Raw genomic sequence first — 9,346 nt, forward strand, 5'->3', positions numbered from 1 at the left:
CAAATAATGTAATTCATGCTTGGTAGATTTATTCCCGTCAATCATCATATCACTAGTAAAATCATTTTTTTAAGTCTCAAGTTCTAAACAATTAACAACTCATTCTTTAAAATAGAATGAAAAGCTATTACCAAAAGAAGACCAATGTTTAGCACCTTGTCAAAATCAATGGTCTTTTGTTACAAACTGCTGACATCTGTCAGTTGTAAACATATGGAGGCTGCTGGTTGTGACCGTCCTGTCCTGCACTGTTATTGATAGTAAGAGTCTGCTCTCTGCTGTGGGTAGTTGTTACCCCGTGATCATCCATGCCACTGATTCCATCACTGTCACTTAGCCATCCTCGTCTGTTATCTCTTCCTCTAAACTGTCTGTTATCTTGCAGCCAGTTGCCTCTATTTCTTTGGTGACCACCAGCTCTACTATTCCATTCCTCAATAATTGGAGGTGATTCAGGATGACGTTTCAAGTATTCCTGGTACTCTTTGTTATCTTGTGTGGATCTGCTTGCAAACATCTCTTCAAAATTTGGAATAATTTCAGATGTTTCACTTATGTTGAAATTCTAAACAGTTTTTAAGATCCTTCCGAGGCACGTACAGGAGAGACCCTGGGCGTCCACACAGCAGTACCCTACACAGCTCTCCCAGGTAACCAAATGCTCAGCTTCTTAAGGACTGTTATAGCGTGGAAAATAAGTTGATTTTGTATAAGTTCATGTCATATTTCTGCCACTAGGTGTAGTCAGCGCATAGGCTGAGAGAAGCACATAATAGAGTCCAAGAACTTTGATATCCTTAAGGGTAGAGTCTTTCTAAGGGACCCTTTGTAAGGCTCCTCTCATGTTCCCTGTCTGATCCCACTCCCAATGTCTATCATGTTTACCCCTATGAATGAGGTCTCAGTCTCTTCCCTAGGGTCCTCCTTGATTACCTTCTTTATTTGTACAGATTTTAGTATATTTATCCTATATTATGTGGCTAATATCCACTTTTAAGTGTGTATATACCATGTGTGTCTTTCTGCTTCTGGGTAACATCACTCAGGATGATCATTCAAGTTCTGTCGATTTGACTGAAAATTTCATGATTTCCTTGTTTTTAATTGCTGAGTAGTATTCCATTTTGTAAATGCAACACAATTTCTGAATCCATTCCTTGATTGTGGGACATCTAGGGTATTTCCAGAATCTGTCTATTTCAAGCAAAGCTGATATGAATATAGTTGAGCAAATGTCCTTGTTGTATGTTGGAGAACCTTTCAAATATATGCCCAGGAGTGGTATAGCTGGATCTTGAGGTAGGACTATTCCTAATTTTCTGAGATAGCACTAGATTGATTTCCAAAGCCCTTGTACAAGTTTACATTCCCACTAGCAAAACTGGAGAGCTCTCCTTTCTTCACAACCTTTCCAGCATGTGCCATACCTTGAGTTTTTTTATCTTAGCCATTCTGATGGCTGTGAGGTAGAATCTCAGGGTCATTTTGAGTTTCATTTTGCAGATGACTAAGGATTTTTAAGCATGTCTTTAAGTGTTTCTCTGCTATTCGATGCTCAGAATCATGGCCAAAATTTCGTCAGATTGCAGGGAAACTTTTGGATGAAAGAAGAGAGAGAAATACCTGGAGGGGACTGGAACTCCACAAGGAGGCTAGCAGAGCAAACAATTCTGATCCCAGGAAGGCCTGCAGAGAGCAATACTCCAACTAAGGACCATGCAAGGAGAGGAACTAGACCCCTTGCTCAGATGAAGCCCACATGCTTCTCAGTTTCCAAGTGGTTTCCTTAATAAGAGGAGCAGGGCCTGTCTCTGACATGAACTCAGTGGCTGGCTGATCACCTCTCCCTGGTGGGTGCAAACTTCCCAGACCAGAGCTGAAGTTGACATAGTCAGTCCTGATGAGATCTGACTGGCTAGGGTCAGAAAGAAGGGGATGAAGTCCTTCCCTATCAGTGGACTAGTGGAGGGGCATAGAGGGAGAAAAGGGAAGGTGGTGGGATAGGAGGAGATGAGAGGGGGCTGCTAGAGCTGGGATACAAATAATAAATTGTAATAATAAATTGCAATAATAATAATGAAAAGAGTCCACGACCATTGCATGCTGCAAGATGAAGAAAAGATGTGTCAACTGCTGGACTACAGATAGGGTTGAATACCTGTGGTTGTGGTGGAGTCAAATTGTCAGGAGAGCACTTGCAATTAAGCTTGATGACCTATACAAATGAACTCCACCTTCCACCCCACTATGTGAACCTATTTTTATGTGTAGATTCAAAATAATGGGATAAATGAAGTCAGTCTAGCTTTAATATTCTGAAATACTGATATTCTGCAGTGCTGAAGTTTGCTCTCTGTATGAAAGCAAAGGATTTCAAGACAGTTTACAGGAAAAACAGACCAGCAGAGGAGGTAAGACAATCAGTATTCTATTATTACTTTAATGATATTCCTAGTCTTGTACTTCCCCAGGAAGACAGTGTTTTCTCAGTGGAATTTGTTAGAACATGTTGATGTCTGACCATTAAGCAGCAACAAGTCTGACCTTTCCTCCTCAGAAACATTTTAGCTTCACATTAAAACTAAAAAGATAGTCTCAGACACATTCCTATTTAAAAAAAAATTATACTTTATTCCTTTTATATCTTGATTGTAGCCCCTCCCTCATCTCCTTCCTGTCCCACTCTCCTATCCTCTCACCTCCCCATTTCCTTCCCCTCATCCACTGAAAAGAGGAGTTCTCTTCCACTGTCTCCATCTGACCCTAGCTTATCTCTCTCCAGTTCTACCACAGCACATGCACCGATCCTCACTTCCATCTTTCCTGCCTGTCTATCAAACCCCCCTTTTTTGTAGTGTCATCCAGTTGCCCTGGGCAGCTTTGCCATCACCTTGTGCCCCCAAAAATGCAGGTCATGTCTTCCTGGGTCATCTCTAGAATTCTTCTTTTTTTTTTCTTTTTCCTCTAGAATTCTTATAGCTTGTCTTGTGTCATAGGTACCAGAAATATACAGAGTAGCCCTACTCTGCACTACAAATGAAGAAAACAATGAAGCTTACTCCATATTCACTGCTTATTTCTTCATCCTTGTGAGTGGGAAGGAATTGAAAAACATGACTATTTTCCTCTTGGAGATTGAACTACATATACATTTCCATGCTCTTGGCTCCAGTGCTGTGTTAGGATTTCAGGGTCATGATATCATATATTTCCATCAGATTCTGACTTTCTTTGTGAACTCCTGTCTGATGAACTTTCTGTCCATTTGCTTTCTTCAAAAGACAGTATTTTATTTCATTTGATCACCTTATAGGCTGCCCACTCCTCTCTTAAAAGGTATCATACAAAAATTAAGTTTTACTTTGTGTCCTGATCTTCAATCACTTTCCCAGGGAAAGGGGAACTTGCCAGGCCACAGAGGAAGAGGGTGCAGGCAGTCCTGAAAATACTTGATAGTCTGGAGCAGTTGGTAAGAGAGGAAGACCCCCTCCCCTTTCTGAGGACTAGGGGAAGGGGATAGGAAAAAGGGGGAGGTAGGGTGGGACCAGGAGGAGACAAGTGAGAAGGTTATTATCAAGATGTAAAATTATTACATTAGTAAAAATACAGAACTAAAAAAAATTCGATTTTAAATTCACCTCCACTGGCTGGGAATTCAGCTTCTCAAACTGAGGTTGGTTTTCTCGTAATACCTTGGGACTGTTGATTCTCTAGATCCTTGGTAAGAACAAAGGGAGATGAGGAAATAAAACAGGTGAGTAGGTTACCTCCGTGTTTCAGTTCATTCAAGATGTGTATGATTTAACTACCTACTGTTTCCTTCACTATGCAGGAGGTACTAACTTGACTTGTGGAAGATGGATGGATCTCAGGAACAAGTATAACAGTGTGATGTTCTATGTGAGAGATAGGGCTTGAGGTTGGGCCAAGATAAAGAGATTGAGGAGAGTATTTGCTTATACAACTCAGATGAACCAGTAAAACATAAGATTTATCCATGATATAACAAGGAGAAAGGCAGATAAGATGGGTACCTTCTAGGCCTCTATCTTGGAGAGTGTCCTAGTTTGCTTTCTATCACTGTGATAAACATAATAACCAAATGCAACTTGGAGAGGAAAAGGTTTATTTGGCTTACAAATCCTGATTACAGTCCTTCATTGAGGGAAGATAGGGCAAGAACTCCCAGCAAGGGCAGAGGCAGGAAGTATGAAAGAAAGATACTTACTGGCTTGCTCTCCATGGATTGCTTAGCTTGTTTTCTTCGAACTGGTAGGATAATCACCGAAGAATGGTTCTACCTATGGTGTCCTGGACCCTTCCACAACAATCATTTATTAAAAATGATTTGTCTATATGCAATCTCATGGAAGCCATACCTCAACTAATGTTCTTCTTTCTTTCTCGTGTCAAGTTGACAAAAAACAAACAAACAAACAAACTAAACAGTGCAGTGCACAGAGAGTAACTGTATTCCTAAATATATAAGTCCAATGTGAAGTCAAAAGACATGGCTCAGTCTCACTGAATTCTTCCCCAAAGTAAGGGTTCATGTTGTTCCTCATGATGAGAACTTTGCACAATTTTCTGCTGCTGACTTCTTTGTTGAGCTTCTGTTATGGTAGTCGTAATACTTAATTTTCTGGTGATAAAGTATTTTTTTTCCCACTCTCTACATTAGAGTCCTTTACTGTGTAGAAGACTTAGGGGAACAACAGAGTTTCTATTACTCTGGGGAATACTGCATCCTGGACATGGTTTTCCTATTCCAGATTTGTGGCTTTACAGGGTACCAATAGGATGCAATCTCATGAAGGACAAAACACTCAAGTAAAGAATGCCTGTCCCAAAATGAGAGGCTGAGAGAAGCTGGAAAGTAATGTGGAGATGCCCCAGTGTCCAGAGGAGATTAAAAGATCAAGACGTGTGGGAGAGGAAGGAGAACAATGTTGGAGAGAGTGAAAGAGAATGAATGTAAATTAATCCAACCGGCTTTTATTAATTTTTTTATAACATATCTTTTCTGTGAAAAATACTGAAGACCACAGAGGAGACAAACTCCATGTAGTAGTCTGTGTTGGTGCTGTTAAACTGTTTTTCGTTGTCCACGCACCAACTGCTCAGCTCTTTCTCTAGGAAGAGTTCCTGAGTCCAGGGAAGGTGGGTAAAGCAGGTTTGTGGGATGTTATTGTTCAGGAATCAATCACTGTGGGAGGCCTTTTCAGTCTTTCAAGACAGTGGTGAACTTTGAAATCTTCAGGCTGAAAGTCTACAATAATAAGGGTGAAATTTGTCCCCGATCTGGTGCTAATGAACCTGGTGGGGACTCCGCCAATCTTGACTGAAGTGTGGTAAATGAGGGTCTTGATGGTCTGTCATGGACTCTGCTGGTCACAGGACAGGTACCATCTCTGTAGAGGAGGCTCTGACTGGCCCTGCAGAAGATGGAGACTTTCTCTCCTGGAGAAACCTAAAGGGAATCTTCTGACTGGGTGAGCATGATCTGCCCATTCGAAGCTGTGATCAGAGGCACATAGGGATATAGAGAGTGTGTGAGATGTTATAACAGAGGTTCCCACTATCAGGAGACCAGGACCTGCCATATCTGTGCTGCAAATGGCTTTTACTCCTTACCAATCTCCAAAGCAACTTTGAGGTCAAAGTTATCTTGGCATTTTACTTGTGGCTCACATGAGAAGGAAGAGGAGTGGAAATGTGATTATCTTGCTTCCTCTCAAGCTTCTTAGAATGCTCTGGCCCAACAAAAGACTCCATTTGTAATTCGTGATCACAGGAAGGGGACAGTGATATATGCTAATGCAAACTCAATGAAGATAAAGGCTGAGCAAGTAGTATGGAGGGCTGTTGTCACCTCTGCATCTGATGTTAACCTCAGCCTTCCATCTATTTCCTGCCTTTACTCTAACCCCTGAGGATTTCCTCTGGTAGTGCCAAAGGCATTGTGCTTGTTGTGTGAAAGCCACTGCCACCTCTAGGGTAAACAGCAGTCTGGGGCCCAGGGAGATTGCTCTTAGGAATTAAAACCTCTGTTATTTGGGGCCATGAGCAGCCCTTAGCTGCAACAATGACTAAAATATAAGGCCCAAGGCTGCTCTGGTGAGGTCTCAGACAAGGCTCAGTTGCTCCTGTGACTGTGGGGCACAGACTCTGCTGTTGTGGAATGTTGTGCCCATTCTTTACCTGGGAATGTGTTACACTATGATCCAGACACAACTAATCTAACAACCCAGATAGATGGCTACTATTTCTTAATATATCCCCAGAATGGATTTAGGCCATGGTCTGTAACATTTTTCATTAAATGAGATGAAATAATAAAGTGGAACCAAAGAAAATAGTCATCATGTTTCCCTTTTGGACTAATTTCCACCTAACCAATCATTTCTTCTTATTATTAAGTGAAATTAGCAAATCATACAATTCTTTGGGAAACCACAAACTCCCCAATAAAAAGAACTGTCATTCATTGGTCACTAATATCTATCAACATAAATAGACTCTACTCTTCAATAAAAAGACACCGGGTAACAGAATGCAGAAATGGGATCCAACTTTCTTCTGCATTCAAGAAACACCGCTCAACAACAAAGTAGATACTACCTCAGACTAAAGGACTAGAAAAAGTTTTTCAAAGCAAACAGGTCCAAGAAGCAAGTTGGAGTTGCCATGCTAATATCTAATAAAATAGACTTTCAACTAAAATTAATCAAGAGAGATGGAGAAAGACAGTTCATTCTCATCAAAGAAAAATCCACAAGAAGGGCATCAAAATTCTGAACACCTTTGCCCCATATACAAAGGCACCCACATTTGGAAAAGAAACATTCTCCTCTCTGTCCAAGGATCAGTGAGCCTTACCTTACCGAACTAGACTTGAAAGCCTAGACTTGAAAGCATTCAACGGTCAATGCATGCTTTAATCTTTTATGGGAGATACTACTTTGAATTAAGATTAAATAATTATTTTCCACTACTTTTGCCTATCTTGATAACATGAGTTTAAAGCTGATTTGACACAAAATATTCTTGTTCATATGGCTGTGTTCATTACCAGAATAAATAGTTTAGAAAATTTTTTTTCTTTTCATTATTAATCATCCATATTCTTTAAATGGGTAATCTTTACATTCCAGGAATGACCTTATTTTTCTTTATTAAACTTCTGATATTATCTATGTATAAAATTAGTTTCTGACCTAGCTATTTAGTAAAAATGAAAGCACTCACAGAAATCTCAAGCAATTATTTGACATAAATATACACTTGAATTAGGCACGAATACATTAAATTTTTTGGCCGACACTGAATAAGTAAACAATGAAACTGATGCACATCCACCTTCTAAATCCCACAGTCTCCATGTGTCTCTGTGCATATAGACAGAACATACATGGGCAGCAGCAAAAACTTGGAGAGCACCTGCCTATCAACCCTGCTCCTTATCCTGTTGTTGATGAAAAAATTAACTCTATCGTTATATATAAACATTATACATAATGTTGGATTTTATAAAGCAATCTACTTTCAAGATTATGTTTTATAATCATATTTATACCCAATGTTGATGAGATCTTACAATAAATTGAAAAAAAAAACTATAATCATCTGAGAGGGACCAACTTCAATAGAGAAAAAGCCTTACTAATACTGGGCATTGGGCAAGCCTGTAGGGTATTTTGTTAATTACTAGTTGATGGGGGAGGATGCAGTCCATTGTATGTGATGGCAGCCATTGATGTTGAACTTGGGTTCCTCAACAAAACTAACTGAGCAAGTTATGAAGAGGAATGCTACTTACTGGATGGCCTGTGCTCAGCTTCTCTCTCTGGGTTCCTTCCTTGTGTGAATTCCAGCCCTGACTTCCCTCAGTGATGAATTGTTACCTGGAAGTATATTAAGAATGAAGTTTCCCATCATTTTATGTTGCTTTTGGTCATGATGTTTTATCATAGCCATAATAATCCTAGATAAGACACACCCTTTATCCTTCTCTTTCTCTCTTTTCCATGTTTCATTTACTACAAATTTCTTTGTCACCTAGTTCTCCTTCTATATAGCCACTAGAGTTGTGTTTGTGTTTATATGATTGTGTTTAAAATATAAGATTTGTAAATGAGAGGGTAAATTTAATCATTTTCTTTCTAAGCCATATGTCCACCTCTACCTCTTACTCATGGGTCACATAGCACTTTGAATTCTCCCTATCTGCTCTCAAATGTGGAGACTGTGAAACCTCACTCTATACCAAAGAAGTATGACTCTGTCTTGATAGACTCTACCTTTCAGGCTTTTATCTCAAATTTATGAGTAAATTTAACATTTATGATGTGGAAAACCAAAGCACCCATATAAACAATATGGCTACCTAATGCCATCTATGAATTCCCTAAAAGCAATTTGAACAACTGTTTTGGAGGCCATGGGTACAGAGGGCATGACAGTATTATAGACCAGATAAAACTGTTAATGTATTACATCTGTCTTTTTGCAGTTGTAATATATTCCTGATGGATTCTTGCTTCTTATTAGTTATTTTTCTATGGTTATGATAAGAAAGCGTTTATTGGGGCTTTCAGAGGAATAGAAACTGTGATAGCAGAATGAAAGAAGCAGGTGGCAGACCTTGTTTTAGCTGGAGCAGAAGCTCAGGGCACATCTCAAAATCTATGTATGTATTTAGATATGCATCTATGTATGTATGTATGTATGTATGTGCACCATGTGTGTGCCATAACTGGAATTGTAGATGGCTTAGAATCATCAAACAATTGCTTGAAATCAAATGTAAGTCTTCTATAAGAGAATCAAATGCCCTTAACAACTGACTTGACTGTGTATTCCCAAACCTTTTTGTTTTAATGTTCATTTCCTTTATCTATTCCATTCTTTCTTTCCCCTTCACATTTCCAAATCCCTTTTTAGTTCAGATTTTCCTCTCCTCTGTACATCCTTTTCTTTTTTCCTTTTTCTCACCTACCCTACTACTTTCCCCTTCTTTCTTTCCTTTCTTCTTTCTGCTTCTCCTGTTTCTGTTTCTGCTGTTGTTGATCATGATACTTATTGTTTCCTCAGGATTATAATAAAAGGTTTTCTAATGTCATTTCTATTAAACTCACTTGCTTTAAATGTTTTTGATTTTTATTGGAAGCCTGTCACGAGTGCATTTCGATATTTGCAGACTGAGAGCTCTACGTTGGTCCTTGAGTTCCACATTGACTTTTTCCCCTAGTGATTGGTTGCTCGCTTTGATGATATTTTTGGCTGTAAATTTAACCTGGATTCTCTCACAACCCAATACTCTGGCTATTTACTTTCTCATTTGATG

At 39.3% G+C, this 9,346-nt stretch overlaps 1 pseudogene; it reads right to left on the reverse strand.

Moving 5' to 3' along the window:
* Positions 1-251: 251 nt before the first annotated feature.
* Positions 252-2,818, reverse strand: LOC132654351 (RNA guanine-N7 methyltransferase activating subunit-like; annotated as a pseudogene).
* Between the last annotated feature and the right edge of the window lie 6,528 nt (positions 2,819-9,346).

The sequence above is a fragment of the Meriones unguiculatus genome, chromosome 5 (genome assembly GCF_030254825.1).
Source record: "Meriones unguiculatus strain TT.TT164.6M chromosome 5, Bangor_MerUng_6.1, whole genome shotgun sequence".
Classification (NCBI taxonomy): Eukaryota; Metazoa; Chordata; class Mammalia; order Rodentia; family Muridae; genus Meriones; species Meriones unguiculatus.